Source organism: Anastrepha ludens, chromosome X, assembly GCF_028408465.1.
Source record: "Anastrepha ludens isolate Willacy chromosome X, idAnaLude1.1, whole genome shotgun sequence".
NCBI lineage: Eukaryota > Metazoa > Arthropoda > Insecta > Diptera > Tephritidae > Anastrepha > Anastrepha ludens.
In genome coordinates, this window is record NC_071503.1 from 21,078,718 (window position 1) to 21,101,628 (window position 22,911).

The window sequence follows — 22,911 nt, forward strand, 5'->3', positions numbered from 1 at the left end:
ATATACAAAAATCGTGCAATAGTGAAATTATGGGTAAAATACGCACGAACTTATGGACTGACCTGTACAATAGCTTTGAAAATTAAATTAAATCATACACTATGTATGGCAAATACATATATTCCACCTTCGCAAGTTTTCAACGAAACTGAGCTGAGAAATTGCACCTCTCTTGTGGGCAGGAGATTTCAATGCGTGGAGTCCACTTTGGGGCGCCACCAGTAAAAGTCTAAATATAGACTTACCATGAAAAGTAGAAAAAAGCAGGCAAAATAGTCAAAATGCATCGTATACATCTGTATAGGAGGTGCCCAACCGAAGGTGTAACTTTTTAAAGTCTTTTTTCGTCTTGTTCGAAGATCTTTTTTAAAAAGTTATATCCATAAATCGATAGAAAATTTAATTTTAGGAAACTACTTGGAAGGCGGCCGCCGTAGCCGAATTGGTTGGTGCGTGACTACCATTCGGAATTCACAGAGAGAACGTAGCGGTCGCTCCTCGACAGTCACTAGCAAACCTCCGAGTGTATTTCAGCCATGAAAAAGCTCCTCCTAAACATACTGCCGTTCGGAATCGGCTTGAAACTGTAGGACCCTCTATTTGTGAAATAATAGCAAGACGCACACCACACATAGTAGGAGGAGCTCGGCCTAACACTCAAAAAGGGTGTATGCTCCAATTATATATAGGTTAGGTTAAATGGCTGCCCTAGCTAAAGGGCTTACTTGGACAAATGTTAAGAAATTCGTCCGTTGTGGTGCGCATTATATATATATGCTTGGAAGTTCAAGCCGTTAGCTATAATAAAAATATGTTAACTTCACACCCAAAGGTCTGCCATCTTGTCCAAGTAAGTTTATTTTTACTTCGACTGCGAGGAGTACAGATGCTCCACCAAAAGGCAATCTGTTACTTCTATTCTTTGCACTTATTACGGGTTATTCTGTCATTTAAATTGGGTTCTCTCAGTACTCTTCGCACAGTTTCTGAATGGCAAGTCTTAGCTAAATTATCTTTGACCATTTCAGTTAAGGGGTTATATACCTTGTGCTGGGCTAAAAAATCGCAAATTTTTTTATGGCATATTCAAAAAGTACATCATCTTAAAAATGTAAATTCAAAATCATAAAGATCGGAGCACTAGAACGAAAGTTACAGACCGTGGAAGCGCGTGACCTTTCTTGAAAATGAAGTGCACGCAAAACTTTAGACACGATTATCTCGAAGTCGTGTTTTTTGAACATTACCGTCGCGGTGATCATTATGTAAAATCAAAGTTACAACCTAGTGAATCTGAACGGTTCACTTTTTAAAAATATTTGCATAGTTCGCTGGAATTAATTTTTTTTTGTAGGTTTTCAGCCCCTCAAAAATCATTTTTTTGGTGCAAAGAAGTTTTCATATCGACAAAATTTTGTTTTGGGTAAATAAACCATTCAGATTCACTAAAAAACATTGTTTTTTTTTTTTTTTTTGGTTCCAGAAGTTCATAATAAACAATACCGGTCATATCCCACCAAATAGACAGGAGAATCTTCTTTGCGTGAAGGCTATCTCTAGGGGTCGGTTCTGGTGTTTCATCTTTATCTAACTATTGGCGTTTGAGAGCAGGATTATTGTAAAGGGCCCATTTTTCATCTCCAGTAACGACACGGCTTAAAAAACTTTCATTTTCAAGCCGTTGAAGCAGCTGAGAACACATATTCACTCTCTGCAGAAGGTTGGCGACGGAGAGTCTATGCGGAACCCATTTTCCCAGCTTTGAAACCTTTTCCAACTGAACCAGGTGCCTCTGAACTGTTCCATGTAATGAATTTAGCCTCTGAGCTATCATATCAACTGTCAAGTTTGGCTCAGCTTCCACGAGTTCGAGCAAGGCGTCGGAGTTAAAGACTTCAGGACGACCAGCGCGCAGGGCATCCTCCACGTCGCAGTTACCACTTCGGAATTCTGAAAACCACTTTTGCGCACTCCTTACAATCACGGTATTCTCTCCGTGAACAGTGTTTATTTTTGCAGCAGCAGTTGTTGCATTTTTACCACGTTTATAAAAAAAAGTACAAAATATGCCTCTGATACGCGTTCGAAGATTCCATTTTATTTTTTAACAACACGTGCTTCTATCCGCGATTAAAATCACTTGTTCAATGCACAATATATCAAAGAAAATATAAATAGTTACGTTATATTCCGCGAATAACACGGTGCTACAAAATAAAAAAAATCGAAAGAACTCTTCAAGTGATACAGTGCACGTTTTAGGTCAAGACCAGTACAACACAAAACTGTGTTTAGAAAGTTCAAAACACCCTCAAATTTTTAATTTATTGTTAATAACCCGATTTATGGTGTTTTTGATGAAGTAAAAATATATAACTAGCCCATTTTTTAACCGATTTTTTATTTCAATATGGCCTTGGGAAGGGGAGTGTACAGTGCGTTATGAATGTATATAATTCTAAGACTGAACGATTGATGTTCAAAAGAAATTTTCAATAACAAGCTCTGATTTGTGCAATTTTTCCACGTTTTTTGCAATGTGATGCAATTTTTTGGCCACTATTCTCCAACGGGCACCACAAATGTATACATATTTTTAAACTCCAATAAAATTTGTTCAAAATAAGTCTTCATACATTGAAAGCTGTAAAAGTTACGATTTGAAAAAAAAAAAAATTTTTCACAATTTTTAAAAATCCAGCTGAACCGAGACTGCGAGAGAATACTGCTTGACCGATAGTGCTTTACTGGTCATTCTGGCTAATTTTGAAAGACAGCAATAAGTTTATATAACTATGAATACATCTAGCATATCAAAACTCATTATAACCCAAGCTTACCTAATCCAAACTGACCAACCGAAGCTTGCATGACACAGCAGAACCGTTTGAAATTTGCTGGTAAGCATGTACAATTTAATGAGTGTGAAAAATCATCACTCTTGGATGATCAAGACCTATTGAAACTTAGCGTAAGTGCATCTAACCTAACCTAACCTAACCTAACCTTACCAAACGTTATTTAAATTAAGCTAATATAGATAATGAAATGATAAGACAATGAAATTATGTGTGTTTCAGTGCCGAGTGTATTACATGGAAAAAACTCAGCTCAGGTTGCGTTAGATTCTTTCAGGTTAATGAAGTTTGGTTAGGTTGATTTTAGTTACGAATTTCCTGTAAAGTTATGTTATTTTGTGTTATGCTAGGTAAAAATACGTTACGTTTATTTGTAGATGTTTTGAATCGAGTACACATAGAAGTACAATGCAATCGGTTCAATTGTGTTACGTAGGGGTATATTTAGTGAAGTGAGATTAGGATAAGTTATTCAAGGTTACGTCGAGTTTGGGTAGGTTGGCATTGCAAGCTGATCAAAATGCAATGCAGCAAAGCAGCACAATGGGTTCGGTTGTCTGACGTTGTATTCGGTCGGATTGATTTCGATAACGTTAGGTTAGATGAGGTTTATTAAGGTAATACTATGTCCGGGTAAGTCTGAAAATTTCAGAAGTAAGTCAGCAAATTGTGTTACTTTATGCAATATTACTTTTTTTTTCACGTTATAATATTCTTCTACGGTCTTTGTTCAACTCGAGAATGTTCTGTTTTTATTTTATTTCTACAAAAACGTTCTTCACTTGGAAAATTTCAATAATGCTAGATTCCGAATGGACACAGGTATGAGTAAATATACTTAATTATACACGAATTTTGCGAATAATAACGAAGACCCGCATTAAATTTGCAAATATGAAAGTAGTGCGCAAAACTTTCAGTTTACTGATTTTTTTTGTTTCACAAAAAAATCCGTTACTTCGAGACATTTTGATCGCTTTTTGAAATTAAATGCTTTTTACATTTGGAATAGACACAGCTATAAGACTTTATACTAATAAATAAACCTTTCATTTCAATATTATCAACAGCAAAAAATGGAAACATTTACTACAATTTAAGTTTTGTGTTGAAAATCAGACATACGTCAAAAGGACTAACATTTACCTCAACAAAACTGTTTCAAGATTGGAAATCGGTTAAAATTCAGACGAGCTACAAATTTTTAAGTGTCGGAATACACTCAAACACGGTTTTTTTAACGTTAAATAAAAGATTTGAGGGTGTTAAAAATTTTTTGAACACGGTTCTGCGTCGTTCTCGGCTAGATCTACAGTGCTCATCATGTCACTTCAAAAGTTCTGATTCACTGTAGCACCGTGTAATTTTTTATATATTGTACAAAAATCGTGCAATAGTGAAATTATGGGTAAAATACGCACGAACTTATGGACTGACCTGTACAATAGCTTTGGAAATTAAATTAAATCATACACTATGTATGGCAAATACATATATTCCACCTTCGCAAGTTTTCAACGAAACTGAGCTGAGAAATTGAACCTCTCTTGTGGGCAGGAGATTTCAATGCGTGGAGTCCACTTTGGGGCGCCACCAGTAAAAGTCTAAATATAGACTTATCATGAAAAGTAGAAAAAAAGCAGGCAAAATAGTCAAAATGCATCGTATACATCTGTATAGGAGGCCAGCCAGACCCGAGGTGCCCAACCGAAGGTGTAACTTTTTAAAGTCTTTTTTCGCCTTGTTCGAAGATCTTTTTTAAAAAGTTATATCCATAAATCGATAGAAAATTAAATTTTAGGAAACTACTTGGAAGGCGGCCGCCGTAGCCGAATTGGTTGGTGCGTGACTACCATTCGGAATTCACAGAGAGAACGTAGCGGTCGCTCCTCGACAGTTCCTCCTAAACATACTGCCGTTCGGAATCGGCTTGAAACTGTAGGACCCTCTATTTGTGAAATAACAGCAAGACGCACACCACAAATAGTAGGAGGAGCTCGGCCTAACACTCAAAAAGGGTGTATGCTCCAATTATATATAGGTTAGGTTAAATGGCTGCCCTAGCTAAAGGGCTTACTTGGACAAATGTTAAGAAATTCGTCCGTTGTGGTGCGCATTATATATATATGCTTGGAAGTTCAAGCCGTTAGCTATAATAAAAATATGTTAACTTCACACCCAAAGGTCTGCCATCTTGTCCAAGTAAGTTTATTTTTACTTCGACTGCGAGGAGTACAGATGCTCCACCAAAAGGCAATCTGTTACTTCTATTCTTTGCACTTATTACGGGTTATTCTGTCATTTAAATTGGGTTCTCTCAGTACTCTTCGCACAGTTTCTGAATGGCAAGTCTTAGCTAAATTATCTTTGACCATTTCAGTTAAGGGGTTATATACCTTGTGCTGGGCTAAAAAATCGCAAATTTTTTTATGGCATATTCTAAAAGTACATCATCTTAAAAATGTAAATTCAAAATCATAAAGATCGGAGCATTAGAACGAAAGTTACAGACCGTGGAAGCGCGTGACCTTTCTTGAAAATGAAGTGCACGCAAAACTTTAGACACGATTATCTCGAAGTCGTGTTTTTTGAACATTACCGTCGCGGTGATCATTATGTAAAATCAAAGTTACAACCTCGTGAATCTGAACGGTTCACTTTTTAAAAATATTTGCATAGTTCGCTGGAATTAATTTTTTTTTGTAGGTTTTCAGCCCCTCAAAAATCATTTTTTTGGTGCAAAGAAGTTTTCATATCGACAAAATTTTTTTTTGGGTAAATAAACCATTCAGATTCACTAAAAAACATTGTTTTTTTTTTTTTTTTTGGTTCCAGAAGTTCATAATAAACAATACCGGTCATATCCCACCAAATAGACAGGAGAATCTTCTTTGCGTGAAGGCTATCTCTAGGGGTCGGTTCTGGTGTTTCATCTTTATCTAACTATTGGCGTTTGAGAGCAGGATTATTGTAAAGGGCCCATTTTTCATCTCCAGTAACGACACGGCTTAAAAAACTTTCATTTTCAAGCCGTTGAAGCAGCTGAGAACACATATTCACTCTCTGCTGAAGGTTGGCGACGGAGAGTCTATGCGGAACCCATTTTCCCAGCTTTGAAACCTTTTCCAACTGAACCAGGTGCCTCTGAACTGTTCCATGTAATGAATTTAGCCTCTGAGCTATCATATCAACTGTCAAGTTTGGCTCAGCTTCCACGAGTTCGAGCAAGGCGTCGGAGTTAAAGACTTCAGGACGACCAGCGCGCAGGGCATCCTCCACGTCGCAGTTACCACTTCGGAATTCTGAAAACCACTTTTGCGCACTCCTTACAATCACGGTATCCTCTCCGTGAACAGTGTTTATTTTTGCAGCAGCAGTTGTTGCATTTTTACCACGTTTATAAAAAAAAGTACAAAATATGCCTCTGATACGCGTTCGAAGATTCCATTTTATTTTTTAACAACACGTGCTTCTATCCGCGATTAAAATCACTTGTTCAATGCACAATATATCAAAGAAAATATAAATAGTTACGTTATATTCCGCGAATAACACGGTGCTACAAAATAAAAAAAATCGAAAGAACTCTTCAAGTGATACAGTGCACGTTTTAGGTCAAGACCAGTACAACACAAAACTGTGTTTAGAAAGTTCAAAACACCCTCAAATTTTTAATTTATTGTTAATAACCCGATTTATGGTGTTTTTGATGAAGTAAAAATATATAACTAGCCCATTTTTTAACCGATTTTTTATTTCAATATGGCCATGGGAAGGGGAGTGTACAGTGCGTTATGAATGTATATAATTCTAAGACTGAACGATTGATGTTCAAAAGAAATTTTCAATAACAAGCTCTGATTTGTGCAATTTTTCCACGTTTTTTGCAATGTGATGCAATTTTTTGGCCACTATTCTCCAACGGGCACCACAAATTTATACATATTTTTAAACTCCAATAAAATTTGTTCAAAATAAGTCTTCATACATTGAAAGCTGTAAAAGTTACGATTTGAAAAAAAAAAAATTTTTCACAATTTTTAAAAATCCAGCTGAACCGAGACTGCGAGAGAATACTGCTTGACCGATAGTGCTTTACTGGTCGTTCTGGCTAATTTTGAAAGACAGCAATAAGTTTATATAACTATGAATACATCTAGCATATCAAAACTCATTATAACCCAAGCTTACCTAATCCAAACTGACCAACCGAAGCTTGCATGACACAGCAGAACCGTTTGAAATTTGCTGGTAAGCATGTACAATTTAATGAGTGTGAAAAATCATCACTCTTGGATGATCAAGACCTATTGAAACTTAGCGTAAGTGCATCTAACCTAACCTAACCTAACCTAACCTTACCAAACGTTATTTAAATTAAGCTAATATAGATAATGAAATGATAAGACAATGAAATTATGTGTGTTTCAGTGCCGAGTGTATTACATGGAAAAAACTTAGTTCAGGTTGCGTTAGATTCTTTCAGGTTAATGAAGTTTTGTTAGGTTGATTTTAGTTACGAATTTCCTGTAAAGTTATGTTATTTTGTGTTATGCTAGGTAAAAATACGTTACGTTTATTTGTAGATGTTTTGAATCGAGTACACATAGAAGTACAATGCAATCGGTTCAATTGTGTTACGTAGGGGTATATTTAGTGAAGTGAGATTAGGATAAGTTATTCAAGGTTACGTCGAGTTTGGGTAGGTTGGCATTGCAAGCTGATCAAAATGCAATGCAGCAAAGCAGCACAATGGGTTCGGTTGTCTGACGTTGTATTCGGTCGGATTGATTTCGATAACGTTAGGTTAGATGAGGTTTATTAAGGTAATACTATGTCCGGGTAAGTCTGAAAATTTCAGAAGTAAGTCAGCAAATTGTGTTACTTTATGCAATATTACTTTTTTTTTCACGTTATAATATTCTTCTACGGTCTTTGTTCAACTCGAGAATGTTCTGTTTTTATTTTATTTCTACAAAAACGTTCTTCACTTGGAAAATTTCAATAATGCTAGATTCCGAATGGACACAGGTATGAGTAAATATACTTAATTATACACGAATTTTGCGAATAATAACGAAGAGCCGCATTAAATTTGCAAATATGAAAGTAGTGCGCAAAACTTTCAGTTTACTGATTTTTTTTGTTTCACAAAAAAATCCGTTACTTCGAGACATTTTGATCGCTTTTTGAAATTAAATGCTTTTTACATTTGGAATAGACACAGCTATAAGACTTTATACTAATAAATAAACCTTTCATTTCAATATTATCAACAGCAAAAAATGGAAACATTTACTACAATTTAAGTTTTGTGTTGAAAATCAGACATACGTCAAAAGGACTAACATTTACCTCAACAAAACTGTTTCAAGATTGGAAATCGGTTAAAATTCAGACGAGCTACAAATTTTTAAGTGTCGGAATACACTCAAACACGGTTTTTTTAACGATAAATAAAAGATTTGAGGGTGTTAAAAATTTGTTGAACACGGTTCTGCGTCGTTCTCGGCTAGATCTACAGTGCTCATCATGTCACTTCAAAAGTTCTGATTCACTGTAGCACCGTGTAATTTTTTATATACAAAAATCGTGCAATAGTGAAATTATGGGTAAAATACGCACGAACTTATGGACTGACCTGTACAATAGCTTTGGAAATTAAATTAAATCATACACTATGTATGGCAAATACATATATTCCACCTTCGCAAGTTTTCAACGAAACTGAGCTGAGAAATTGCACCTCTCTTGTGGGCAGGAGATTTCAATGCGTGGAGTCCACTTTGGGGCGCCACCAGTAAAAGTCTAAATATAGACTTACCATGAAAAGTAGAAAAAAAGCAGGCAAAATAGTCAAAATGCATCGTATACATCTGTATAGGAGGCCAGTCAGACCCGAGGTGCCCAACCGAAGGTGTAACTTTTTAAAGTCTTTTTTCGCCTTGTTCGAAGATCTTTTTTAAAAAGTTATATCCATAAATCGATAGAAAATTAAATTTTAGGAAACTACTTGGAAGGCGGCCGCCGTAGCCGAATTGGTTGGTGCGTGACTACCATTCGGAATTCACAGAGAGAACGTAGCGGTCGCTCCTCGACAGTTCCTCCTAAACATACTGCCGTTCGGAATCGGCTTGAAACTGTAGGACCCTCTATTTGTGAAATAACAGCAAGACGCACACCACAAATAGTAGGAGGAGCTCGGCCTAACACTCAAAAAGGGTGTATGCTCCAATTATATATAGGTTAGGTTAAATGGCTGCCCTAGCTAAAGGGCTTACTTGGACAAATGTTAAGAAATTCGTCCGTTGTGGTGCGCATTATATATATATGCTTGGAAGTTCAAGCCGTTAGCTATAATAAAAATATGTTAACTTCACACCCAAAGGTCTGCCATCTTGTCCAAGTAAGTTTATTTTTACTTCGACTGCGAGGAGTACCGATGCTCTATCAAAAGGCAATATGTTACTTCTATTCTTTGCACTTATTACGGGTTATTCTGTCATTTAAATTGGGTTCTCTCAGTACTCTTCGCACAGTTTCTGAATGGCAAGTCTTAGCTAAATTATCTTTGACCATTTCAGTTAAGGGGTTATATACCTTGTGCTGGGCTAAAAAATCGAAAATTTTTTTATGGCATATTCTAAAAGTACATCATCTTAAAAATGTAAATTCAAAATCATAAAGATCGGAGCACTAGAACGAAAGTTACAGACCGTGGAAGCGCGTGACCTTTCTTGAAAATGAAGTGCACGCAAAACTTTAGACACGATTATCTCGAAGTCGTGTTTTTTGAACATTACCGTCGCGGTGATCATTATGTAAAATCAAAGTTACAACCTCGTGAATCTGAACGGTTCACTCTTTAAAAATATTTGCATAGTTCGCTGGAATTAATTTTTTTTTGTAGGTTTTCAGCCCCTCAAAAATCATTTTTTTGGTGCAAAGAAGTTTTCATATCGACAAAATTTTTTTTTGGGTAAATAAACCATTCAGATTCACTAAAAAACATTTTTTTTTTTTTTGGTTCCAGAAGTTCATAATAAACAATACCGGCCATATCCCACCAAATAGACAGGAGAATCTTCTTTGCGTGAAGGCTATCTCTAGGGGTCGGTTCTGGTGTTTCATCTTTATCTAACTATTGGCGTTTGAGAGCAGGATTATTGTAAAGGGCCCATTTTTCATCTCCAGTAACGACACGGCTTAAAAAACTTTCATTTTCAAGCCGTTGAAGCAGCTGAGAACACATATTCACTCTCTGCTGAAGGTTGGCGACGGAGAGTCTATGCGGAACCCATTTTCCAACTGAACCAGGTGCCTCTGAACTGTTCCATGTAATGAATTTAGCCTCTGAGCTATCATATCAACTGTCAAGTTTGGCTCAGCTTCCACGAGTTCGAGCAAGGCGTCGGAGTTAAAGACTTCAGGACGACCAGCGCGCAGGGCATCCTCCACGTCGCAGTTACCACTTCGCAATTCTGAAAACCACTTTTGCGCACTCCTTACAATCACGGTATCCTCTCCGTGAACAGTGTTTATTTTTGCAGCAGCAGTTGTTGCATTTTTACCACGTTTATAAAAAAAAGTACAAAATATGCCTCTGATACGCGTTCGAAGATTCCATTTTATTTTTTAACAACACGTTCTTCTATCCGCGATTAAAATCACTTGTTCAATGCACAATATATCAAAGAAAATATAAATAGTTACGTTATATTCCGCGAATAACACGGTGCTACAAAATAAAAAAAATCGAAAGAACTCTTCAAGTGATACAGTGCACGTTTTAGGTCAAGACCAGTACAACACAAAACTGTGTTTAGAAAGTTCAAAACACCCTCAAATTTTTAATTTATTGTTAACCGATTTTTTAACCGACATTTTTAACCGATTTTTTATTTCAATATGGCCTTGGGAAGGGGAGTGTACAGTGCGTTATGAATGTATATAATTCTAAGACTGAACGATTGATGTTCAAAAGAAATTTTCAATAACAAGCTCTGATTTGTGCAATTTTTCCACGTTTTTTTGCAATGTGATGCAATTTTTTGGCCACTATTCTCCAACGGGCACCACAAATTTATACATATTTTTAAACTCCAATAAAATTTGTTCAAAATAAGTATTCATACATTGAAAGCTGTAAAAGTTACGATTTGAAAAAAAACAAATTTTCACAATTTTTAAAAATCCAGCTGAACCGAGACTGCGAGAGAATACTGCTTGACCGATAGTGCTTTACTGGTCATTCTGGCTAATTTTGAAAGACAGCAATAAGTTTATATAACTATGAATACATCTAGCATATCAAAACTCATTATAACCCAAGCTTACCTAATCCAAACTGACCAACCGAAGCTTGCATGACACAGCAGAACCGTTTGAAATTTGCTGGTAAGCATGTACAATTTAATGAGTGTGAAAAATCATCACTCTTGGATGATCAAGACCTATTGAAACTTAGCGTAAGTGCATCTAACCTAACCTAACCTAACCTAACCTTACCAAACGTTATTTAAATTAAGCTAATATAGATAATGAAATGATAAAACAATGAAATTATGTGTGTTTCAGTGCCGAGTGTATTACATGGAAAAAACTCAGCTCAGGTTGCGTTAGATTCTTTCAAGTTAATGAAGTTTGGTTAGGTTGATTTTAGTTACGAATTTCCTGTAAAGTTATGTTATTTTGTGTTATGCTAGGTAAAAATACGTTACGTTTATTTGTAGATGTTTTGAATCGAGTACACATAGAAGTACAATGCAATCGGTTCAATTGTGTTACGTAGGGGTATATTTAGTGAAGTGAGATTAGGATAAGTTATTCAAGGTTACGTCGAGTTTGGGTAGGTTGGCATTGCAAGCTGATCAAAATGCAATGCAGCAAAGCAGCACAATGGGTTCGGTTGTCTGACGTTGTATTCGGTCGGATTGATTTCGATAACGTTAGGTTAGATGAGGTTTATTAAGGTAATACTATGTCCGGGTAAGTCTGAAAATTTCAGAAGTAAGTCAGCAAATTGTGTTACTTTATGAAATATTTTTTTTTTCACGTTATAATATTCTTCTACGGCCTTTGTTCAACTCGAGAATGTTCTGTTTTTATTTTATTTCTACAAAAACGTTCTTCACTTGGAAAATTTCAATAATGCTAGATTCCGAATGGACACAGGTATGAGTAAATATACTTAATTATACACGAATTTTGCGAATAATAACGAAGAACCGCATTAAATTTGCAAATATGAAAGTAGTGCGCAAAACTTTCAGTTTACTGATTTTTTTTGTTTGACAAAAAAATCCGTTACTTCGAGACATTTTGATCGCTTTTTGAAATTAAATGCTTTTTACATTTGGAATAGACACAGCTATAAGACTTTATACTAATAAATAGACCTTTCATTTCAATATTATCAACAGCAAAAAATGGAAACATTTACTACAATTTAAGTTTTGTGTTGAAAATCAGACATACGTCAAAAGGACTAACATTTACCTCAACAAAACTGTTTCAAGATTGGAAATCGGTTAAAATGCAGACGAGCTACAAATTTTTAAGTGTCGGAATACACTCAAAAACGGTTGTTTTAACGATAAATAAAAGATTTGAGGGTGTTAAAAATTTTTTGAACACGGTTCTGCGTCGTTCTCGGCTAGATCTACAGTGCTCATCAAGTCACTTCAAAAGTTCTGATTCACTGTAGCACCGTGTAATTTTTTATATACAAAAATCGTGCAATAGTGAAATTATGGGTAAAATACGCACGAACTTATGGACTGACCTGTACAATAGCTTTGAAAATTAAATTAAATCATACACTATGTATGGCAAATACATATATTCCACCTTCGCAAGTTTTCAACGAAACTGAGCTGAGAAATTGCACCTCTCTTGTGGGCAGGAGATTTCAATGCGTGGAGTCCACTTTGGGGCGCCACCAGTAAAAGTCTAAATATAGACTTACCATGAAAAGTAGAAAAAAGCAGGCAAAATAGTCAAAATGCATCGTATACATCTGTATAGGAGGTGCCCAACCGAAGGTGTAACTTTTTAAAGTCTTTTTTCGTCTTGTTCGAAGATCTTTTTTAAAAAGTTATATCCATAAATCGATAGAAAATTTAATTTTAGGAAACTACTTGGAAGGCGGCCGCCGTAGCCGAATTGGTTGGTGCGTGACTACCATTCGGAATTCACAGAGAGAACGTAGCGGTCGCTCCTCGACAGTCACTAGCAAACCTCCGAGTGTATTTCAGCCATGAAAAAGCTCCTCCTAAACATACTGCCGTTCGGAATCGGCTTGAAACTGTAGGACCCTCTATTTGTGAAATAACAGCAAGACGCACACCACAAATAGTAGGAGGAGCTCGGCCTAACACTCAAAAAGGGTGTATGCTCCAATTATATATAGGTTAGGTTAAATGGCTGCCCTAGCTAAAGGGCTTACTTGGACAAATGTTAAGAAATTCGTCCGTTGTGGTGCGCATTATATATATATGCTTGGAAGTTCAAGCCGTTAGCTATAATAAAAATATGTTAACTTCACACCCAAACGTCTGCCATCTTGTCCAAGTAAGTTTATTTTTACTTCGACTGCGAGGAGTACAGATGCTCTATCAAAAGGCAATCTGTTACTTCTATTCTTTGCACTTATTACGGGTTATTCTGTCATTTAAATTGGGTTCTCTCAGTACTCTTCGCACAGTTTCTGAATGGCAAGTCTTAGCTAAATTATCTTTGACCATTTCAGTTAAGGGGTTATATACCTTGTGCTGGGCTAAAAAATCGAAAATTTTTTTATGGCATATTCTAAAAGTACATCATCTTAAAAATGTAAATTCAAAATCATAAAGATCGGAGCACTAGAACGAAAGTTACAGACCGTGGAAGCGCGTGACCTTTCTTGAAAATGAAGTGCACGCAAAACTTTAGACACGATTATCTCGAAGTCGTGTTTTTTGAACATTACCGTCGCGGTGATCATTATGTAAAATCAAAGTTACAACCTCGTGAATCTGAACGGTTCACTTTTTAAAAATATTTGCATAGTTCGCTGGAATTAATTTTTTTTGTAGGTTTTCAGCCCCTCAAAAATCATTTTTTTGGCGCAAAGAAGTTTTCATATCGACAAAATTTTGTTTTGGGTAAATAAACCATTCAGATTCACTAAAAAACATTGTTTTTTTTTTTTTTTTGGTTCCAGAAGTTCATAATAAACAATACCGGTCATATCCCACCAAATAGACAGGAGAATCTTCTTTGCGTGAAGGCTATCTCTAGGGGTCGGTTCTGGTGTTTCATCTTTATCTAACTATTGGCGTTTGAGAGCAGGATTATTGTAAAGGGCCCATTTTTCATCTCCAGTAACGACACGGCTTAAAAAACTTTCATTTTCAAGCCGTTGAAGCAGCTGAGAACACATATTCACTCTCTGCTGAAGGTTGGCGACGGAGAGTCTATGCGGAACCCCTTTTCCCAGCTTTGAAACCTTTTCCAACTGAACCAGGTGCCTCTGAACTGTTCCATGTAATGAATTTAGCCTCTGAGCTATCATATCAACTGTCAAGTTTGGCTCAGCTTCCACGAGTTCGAGCAAGGCGTCGGAGTTAAAGACTTCAGGACGACCAGCGCGCAGGGCATCCTCCACGTCACAGTTACCACTTCGGAATTCTGAAAACCGCTTTTGCGCACTCCTTACAATCACGGTATCCTCTCCGTGAACAGTGTTTATTTTTGCAGCAGCAGTTGTTGCATTTTTACCACGTTTATAAAAAAAAGTACAAAATATGCCTCTGATACGCGTTCGAAGATTCCATTTTATTTTTTAACAACACGTGCTTCTATCCGCGATTAAAATCACTTGTTCAATGCACAATATATCAAAGAAAATATAAATAGTTACGTTATATTCCGCGAAAAACACGGTGCTACAAAATAAAAAAAATCGAAAGAACTCTTCAAGTGATACAGTGCACGTTTTAAGTCAAGACCAGTACAACACAAAACTGTGTTTAGAAAGTTCAAAACACCCTCAAATTTTTAATTTATTGTTAATAACCCGATTTATGGTGTTTTTGATGAAGTAAAAATACATAACTAGCCCATTTTTTAACCGATTTTTTATTTCAATATGGCCTTGGGAAGGGGAGTGTACAGTGCGTTATGAATGTATATAATTCTAAGACTGAACGATTGATGTTCAAAAGAAATTTTCAATAACAAGCTCTGATTTGTGCAATTTTTCCACGTTTTTTTGCAATGTGATGCAATTTTTTGGCCACTATTCTCCAACGGGCACCACAAATTTATACATATTTTTAAACTCCAATAAAATTTGTTCAAAATAAGTCTTCATACATTGAAAGCTGTAAAAGTTACGATTTGAAAAAAAAAAAATTTTTCACAATTTTTAAAAATCCAGCTGAACCGAGACTGCGAGAGAATACTGCTTGACCGATAGTGCTTTACTGGTCATTCTGGCTAATTTTGAAAGACAGCAATAAGTTTATATAACTATGAATACATCTAGCATATCAAAACTCATTATAACCCAAGCTTACCTAATCCAAACTGACCAACCGAAGCTTGCATGACACAGCAGAACCGTTTGAAATTTGCTGGTAAGCATGTACAATTTAATGAGTGTGAAAAATCATCACTCTTGGGTGATCAAGACCTATTGAAACTTAGCGTAAGTGCATCTAACCTAACCTAACCTAACCTTACCAAACGTTATTTAAATTAAGCTAATATAGATAATGAAATGATAAGACAATGAAATTATGTGTGTTTCAGTGCCGAGTGTATTACATGGAAAAAACTCAGCTCAGGTTGCGTTAGATTCTTTCAGGTTAATGAAGTTTGGTTAGGTTGATTTTAGTTACGAATTTCCTGTAAAGTTATGTTATTTTGTGTTATGCTAGGTAAAAATACGTTACGTTTATTTGTAGATGTTTTGAATCGAGTACACATAGAAGTACAATGCAATCGGTTCAATTGTGTTACGTAGGGGTATATTTAGTGAAGTGAGATTAGGATAAGTTATTCAAGGTTACGTCGAGTTTGGGTAGGTTGGCATTGCAAGCTGATCAAAATGCAATGCAGCAAAGCAGCACAATGGGTTCGGTTGTCTGACGTTGTATTCGGTCGGATTGATTTCGATAACGTTAGGTTAGATGAGGTTTATTAAGGTAATACTATGTCCGGGTAAGTCTGAAAATTTCAGAAGTAAGTCAGCAAATTGTGATACTTTATGCAATATTACTTTTTTTCACGTTATAATATTCTTCTACGGTCTTTGTTCAACTCGAGAATGTTCTGTTTTTATTTTATTTCTACAAAAACGTTCTTCACTTGGAAAATTTCAATAATGCTAGATTCCGAATGGACACAGGTATGAGTAAATATACTTAATTATATACGAATTTTGCGAATAATAACGAAGAACCGCATTAAATTTGCAAATATGAAAGTAGTGCGCAAAACTTTCAGTTTACTGATTGTTTTTGTTTCACAAAAAAATCCGTTACTTCGAGACATTTTGATCGCTTTTTGAAATTAAATGCTTTTTACATTTGGAATAGACACAGCTATAAGACTTTATACTAATAAATAAACCTTTTTAAAAACCATTTCAATATTATCAACAGCAAAAAATGGAAACATTTACTACAATTTAAGTTTTGTGTTGAAAATCAGACATACGTCAAAAGGACTAACATTTACCTCAACAAAACTGTTTCAAGATTGGAAATCGGTTAAAATGCAGACGAGCTACAAATTTTTAAGTGTCGGAATACACTCAAACACGGTTTTTTTTACGATAAATAAAAGATTTGAGGGTGTTAAAAATTTTTTGAACACGGTTCTGCGTCGTTCTCGGCTAGATCTACAGTGCTCATCATGTCACTTCAAAAGTTCTGATTCACTGTAGCACCGTGTAATTTTTTATATACAAAAATCGTGCAATAGTGAAATTATGGGTAAAATACGCACGAACTTATGGACTGACCTGTACAATAGCTTTGGAAATTAAATTAAATCATACACTATGTATGGCAAATACATATATTCCACCTTTGCAAGTTTTCAACGAAACTGAGCTGAGAAATTGCACCTCTCTTGTGGGCAGGAGATTTCAATGCGTGGAGTCCACTTTGGGGCGCCACCAGTAAAAGTCTAAATATAGACTTACCATGAAAAGTAGAAAAAAGCAGGCAAAATAGTCAAAATGCATCGTATACATCTGTATAGGAGGTGCCCAACCGAAGGTGTAACTTTTTAAAGTCTTTTTTCGTCTTGTTCGAAGATCTTTTTTAAAAAGTTATATCCATAAATCGATAGAAAATTTAATTTTAGGAAACTACTTGGAAGGCGGCCGCCGTAGCCGAATTGGTTGGTGCGTGACTACCATTCGGAATTCACAGAGAGAACGTAGCGGTCGCTCCTCGACAGTCACTAGCAAACCTCCGAGTGTATTTCAGCCATGAAAAAGCTCCTCCTAAACATACTGCCGTTCGGAATCGGCTTGAAACTGTAGGACCCTCTATTTGTGAAATAATAGCAAGACGCACACCACACATAGTAGGAGGAGCTCGGCCTAACACTCAAAAAGGGTGTATGCTCCAATTATATATAGGTTAGGTTAAATGGCTGCCCTAGCTAAAGGGCTTACTTGGACAAATGTTAAGAAATTCGTCCGTTGTGGTGCGCATTATATATATATGCTTGGAAGTTCAAGCCGTTAGCTATAATAAAAATATGTTAACTTCACACCCAAAGGTCTGCCATCTTGTCCAAGTAAGTTTATTTTTACTTCGACTGCGAGGAGTACAGATGCTCCATCAAAAGGCAATCTGTTACTTCTATTCTTTGCACTTATTACGGGTTATTCTGTCATTTAAATTGGGTTCTCTCAGTACTCTTCGCACAGTTTCTGAATGGCAAGTCTTAGCTAAATTATCTTTGACCATTTCAGTTAAGGGGTTATATACCTTGTGCTGGGCTAAAAAATCGCAAATTTTTTTATGGCATATTCTAAAAGTACATCATCTTAAAAATGTAAATTCAAAATCATAAAGATCGGAGCACTAGAACGAAAGTTACAGACCGTGGAAGCGCGTGACCTTTCTTGAAAATGAAGTGCACGCAAAACTTTAGACACGATTATCTCGAAGTCGTGTTTTTTGAACATTACCGTCGCGGTGATCATTATGTAAAATCAAAGTTACAACCCCGTGAATCTGACGGTTCACTTTTTAAAAATATTTGCATAGTTCGCTGGAATTAATTTTTTTTGTAGGTTTTCAGCCCCTCAAAAATCATTTTTTTGGTGCAAAGAAGTTTTCATATCGACAAAATTTTTTTTTGGGTAAATAAACCATTCAGATTCACTAAAAAACATTGTTTTTTTTTTTTTTTTTGGTTCCAGAAGTTCATAATAAACAATACCGGTCATATCCCACCACATAGACAGGAGAATCTTCTTTGCGTGAAGGCTATCTCTAGGGGTCGGTTCTGGTGTTTCATCTTTATCTAACTATTGGCGTTTGAGAGCAGGATTATTGTAAAGGGCCCATTTTTCATCTCCAGTAACGACACGGCTTAAAAAACTTTCATTTTCAAGCCGTTGAAGCAGCTGAGAACACATATTCACTCTCTGCTGAAGGTTGGCGACGGAGAGTCTATGCGGAACCCATTTTCCCAGCTTTGAAACCTTTTCCAACTGAACCAGGTGCCTCTGAACTGTTCCATGTAATGAATTTAGCCTCTGAGCTATCATATCAACTGTCAAGTTTGGCTCAGCTTCCACGAGTTCGAGCAAGGCGTCGGAGTTAAAGACTTCAGGACGACCAGCGCGCAGGGCATCCTCCACGTCGCAGTTACCACTTCGGAATTCTGAAAACCACTTTTGCGCACTCCTTACAATCACGGTATCCTCTCCGTGAACAGTGTTTATTTTTGCAGCAGCAGTTGTTGCATTTTTACCACGTTTATAAAAAAAAATACAAAATATGCCTCTGATACGCGTTCGAAGATTCCATTTTATTTTTTAACAACACGTGCTTCTATCCGCGATTAAAATCACTTGTTCAATGCACAATATATCAAAGAAAATATAAATAGTTACGTTATATTCCGCGAATAACACGGTGCTACAAAATAAAAAAAATCGAAAGAACTCTTCAAGTGATACAGTGCACGTTTTAGGTCAAGACCAGTACAACACAAAACTGTGTTTAGAAAGTTCAAAACACCCTCAAATTTTTAATTTATTGTTAATAACCCGATTTATGGTGTTTTTGATGAAGTAAAAATACATAACTAGCCCATTTTTTAACCGATTTTTTATTTCAATATGGCCTTGGGAAGGGGAGTGTACAGTGCGTTATGATTGTATATAATTCTAAGACTGAACGATTGATGTTCAAAAGAAATTTTCAATAACAAGCTCTGATTTGTGCAATTTTTCCACGTTTTTTGCAATGTGATGCAATTTTTTGGCCACTATTCTCCAACGGGCACCACAAATTTATACATATTTTTAAACTCCAATAAAATTTGTTCAAAATAAGTCTTCATACATTGAAAGCTGTAAAAGTTACGATTTGAAAAAAAAAAAAATTTTTCACAATTTTTAAAAATCCAGCTGAACCGAGACTGCGAGAGAATACTGCTTGACCGATAGTGCTTTACTGGTCATTCTGGCTAATTTTGAAAGACAGCAATAAGTTTATATAACTATGAATACATCTAGCATATCAAAACTCATTATAACCCAAGCTTACCTAATCCAAACTGACCAACCGAAGCTTGCATGACACAGCAGAACCGTTTGAAATTTGCTGGTAAGCATGTACAATTTAATGAGTGTGAAAAATCATCACTCTTGGGTGATCAAGACCTATTGAAACTTAGCGTAAGTGCATCTAACCTAACCTAACCTAACCTTACCAAACGTTATTTAAATTAAGCTAATATAGATAATGAAATGATAAGACAATGAAATTATGTGTGTTTCAGTGCCGAGTGTATTACATGGAAAAAACTCAGCTCAGGTTGCGTTAGATTCTTTCAGGTTAATGAAGTTTGGTTAGGTTGATTTTAGTTACGAATTTCCTGTAAAGTTATGTTATTTTGTGTTATGCTAGGTAAAAATACGTTACGTTTATTTGTAGATGTTTTGAATCGAGTACACATAGAAGTACAATGCAATCGGTTCAATTGTGTTACGTAGGGGTATATTTAGTGAAGTGAGATTAGGATAAGTTATTCAAGGTTACGTCGAGTTTGGGTAGGTTGGCATTGCAAGCTGATCAAAATGCAATGCAGCAAAGCAGCACAATGGGTTCGGTTGTCTGACGTTGTATTCGGTCGGATTGATTTCGATAACGTTAGGTTAGATGAGGTTTATTAAGGTAATACTATGTCCGGGTAAGTCTGAAAATTTCAGAAGTAAGTCAGCAAATTGTGTTACTTTATGCAATATTACTTTTTTTTCACGTTATAATATTCTTCTACGGTCTTTGTTCAACTCGAGAATGTTCTGTTTTTATTTTATTTCTACAAAAACGTTCTTCACTTGGAAAATTTCAATAATGCTAGATTCCGAATGGACACAGGTATGAGTAAATATACTTAATTATACACGAATTTTGCGAATAATAACGAAGAGCCGCATTAAATTTGCAAATATGAAAGTAGTGCGCAAAACTTTCAGTTTACTGATTTTTTTTGTTTCACAAAAAAATCCGTTACTTCGAGACATTTTGATCGCTTTTTGAAATTAAATGCTTTTTACATTTGGAATAGACACAGCTATAAGACTTTATACTAATAAATAAACCTTTTTAAAAACCATTTCAATATTATCAACAGCAAAAAATGGAAACATTTACTACAATTTAAGTTTTGTGTTGAAAATCAGACATACGTCAAAAGGACTAACATTTACCTCAACAAAACTGTTTCAAGATTGGAAATCGGTTAAAATGCAGACGAGCTACAAATTTTTAAGTGTCGGAATACACTCAAACACGGTTTTTTTAACGATAAATAAAAGATTTGAGGGTGTTAAAAATTTGTTGAACACGGTTCTGCGTCGTTCTCGGCTAGATCTACAGTGCTCATCATGTCACTTCAAAAGTTCTGATTCACTGTAGCACCGTGTAATTTTTTATATATTGTACAAAAATCGTGCAATAGTGAAATTATGGGTAAAATACGCACGAACTTATGGACTGACCTGTACAATAGCTTTGGAAATTAAATTAAATCATACACTATGTATGGCAAATACATATATTCCACCTTCGCAAGTTTTCAACGAAACTGAGCTGAGAAATTGCACCTCTCTTGTGGGCAGGAGATTTCAATGCGTGGAGTCCACTTTGGGGCGCCACCAGTAAAAGTCTAAATATAGACTTACCATGAAAAGTAGAAAAAAAGCAGGCAAAATAGTCAAAATGCATCGTATACATCTGTATAGGAGGTGCCCAACCGAAGGTGTAACTTTTTAAAGTCTTTTTTCGTCTTGTTCGAAGATCTTTTTTAAAAAGTTATATCCATAAATCGATAGAAAATTTAATTTTAGGAAACTACTTGGAAGGCGGCCGCCGTAGCCGAATTGGTTGGTGCGTGACTACCATTCGGAATTCACAGAGAGAACGTAGCGGTCGCTCCTCGACAGTCACTAGCAAACCTCCGAGTGTATTTCAGCCATGAAAAAGCTCCTCCTAAACATACTGCTGTTCGGAATCGGCTTGAAACTGTAGGACCCTCTATTTGTGAAATAATAGCAAGACGCACACCACACATAGTAGGAGGAGCTCGGCCTAACACTCAAAAAGGGCGTATGCTCCAATTATATATAGGTTAGGTTAAATGGCTGCCCTAGCTAAAGGGCTTACTTGGACAAATGTTAAGAAATTCGTCCGTTGTGGTGCGCATTATATATATATGCTTGGAAGTTCAAGCCGTTAGCTATAATAAAAATATGTTAACTTCACACCCAAAGGTCTGCCATCTTGTCCAAGTAAGTTTATTTTTACTTCGACTGCGAGGAGTACCGATGCTCTATCAAAAGGCAATATGTTACTTCTATTCTTTGCACTTATTACGGGTTATTCTGTCATTTAAATTGGGTTCTCTCAGTACTCTTCGCACAGTTTCTGAATGGCAAGTCTTAGCTAAATTATCTTTGACCATTTCAGTTAAGGGGTTATATACCTTGTGCTGGGCTAAAAAATCGAAAATTTTTTTATGGCATATTCTAAAAGTACATCATCTTAAAAATGTAAATTCAAAATCATAAAGATCGGAGCACTAGAACGAAAGTTACAGACCGTGGAAGCGCGTGACCTTTCTTGAAAATGAAGTGCACGCAAAACTTTAGACACGATTATCTCGAAGTCGTGTTTTTTGAACATTACCGTCGCGGTGATCATTATGTAAAATCAAAGTTACAACCTCGTGAATCTGAACGGTTCACTTTTTAAAAATATTTGCATAGTTCGCTGGAATTAATTTTTTTTGTAGGTTTTCAGCCCCTCAAAAATCATTTTTTTGGTGCAAAGAAGTTTTCATATCGACAAAAATTTTTTTTGGGTAAATAAACCATTCAGATTCACTAAAAAACATTTTTTTTTTTTTTGGTTCCAGAAGTTCATAATAAACAATACCGGTCATATCCCACCAAATAGACAGAAGAATCTTCTTTGCGTGATGGCTATCTCTAGGGGTCGGTTCTGGTGTTTCATCTTTATCTAACTATTGGCGTTTGAGAGCAGGATTATTGTAAAGGGCCCATTTTTCATCTCCAGTAACGACACGGCTTAAAAAACTTTCATTTTCAAGCCGTTGAAGCAGCTGAGAACACATATTCACTCTCTGCTGAAGGTTGGCGACGGAGAGTCTATGCGGAACCCATTTTCCCAGCTTTGAAACCTTTTCCAACTGAACCAGGTGCCTCTGAACTGTTCCATGTAATGAATTTAGCCTCTGAGCTATCATATCAACTGTCAAGTTTGGCTCAGCTTCCACGAGTTCGAGCAAG